We start from the raw sequence: 1,089 nt of genomic DNA, 5'->3' as shown, positions 1-1,089 counted from the left end.
GTGAGTTTTCCGTGGGTAGTGCAGTGGAGACGTGCACCACTCATACAGCATGGACTCCAGGAGACCTCATGGCCTCTGGGACAGGCCCCAGATCTTCATGAGAACAGAATCTCTTGACGAGGCTCCCCTAGAGGAGACAGGGCTGAGATTTCTCTCTGGAGGGGTTTCTTAGCTGTCAGTGGATTCTTTCCACTTGTCTCCTGTTTCTATAGCGTGATGCCTGTGATTCTTGCTTTGGATAAAAGCTTTCCTTGTTGCCATTGCTTTCCCTTCTGTTCTCACAGAAAATAGTTATGTATTAGTTATCTACCTCTACAATACAAATGTAACTGCCCAAGGTCACAGGCTTGATCTGTGCTTGGAATGAAGCCTGGTCCAGAATACATACTTCATAAATATTTATTGAATGTTGAATTCTTATTATTTTACTTGAGATTATTTGCAAAAGTAGGATTGGATAATTCTGAGGCTATGCCTAAGTGAAGCCTGCTGAATTCAGCATCTTTAGAAGTACAGCTGATTAGCTGGCATCTGTGGCTCAGTAAGTAGTGCGCCAGCCCCATATACTGAGGATGGTGGATTCAAACCTGGCCCTGGCAAAACTGCAACAAAAAAATAGCCAGACATTGTAGGGGGCACCTGTAGTCCCAGCTACTCAGGAGGCTGAGGCAAGATATCACCTAAGCCCAGGAGTTGGAGGTTGCTGTGAGCTGTGATGACACAGCACTCTACCGAGGGTGGTAAAGTGAGACTCCATCTCTAAAAAAAAAAAAATGCAGCTGATCCTATCCTATTAAAGGAATAGAATGTTTTGCATGTAGGTTTAGATTAGATTTTCATGGAATTTGGCAAACTTATCTCTGCCTTGTAAAAAAGGTCTAGATTGCTTAGGCTGGGTCCAAAACCAACCTACCAAGGACAGTGATGTTTAGCACCGGGTATGGCATGTTATTTAGAAAATGGATTGTTCCTAGCACTCTGAGAGGCTGAGGTGGGTGGATTGCCTGAGCTCACAAGTTGAAGACCAGCCTGAGCCAGAGTGAGACCCCATCTCTAAAAACTACCAGGTGTTATGCTGGGCGCCTGCCT

The sequence above is a fragment of the Otolemur garnettii genome, unplaced genomic scaffold (genome assembly GCF_000181295.1).
Source record: "Otolemur garnettii isolate 467f Iridium unplaced genomic scaffold, OtoGar3 scaffold00082, whole genome shotgun sequence".
NCBI classification, from domain to species: domain Eukaryota; kingdom Metazoa; phylum Chordata; class Mammalia; order Primates; family Galagidae; genus Otolemur; species Otolemur garnettii.
Note: the sequence above shows the minus strand (reverse complement) of the source record.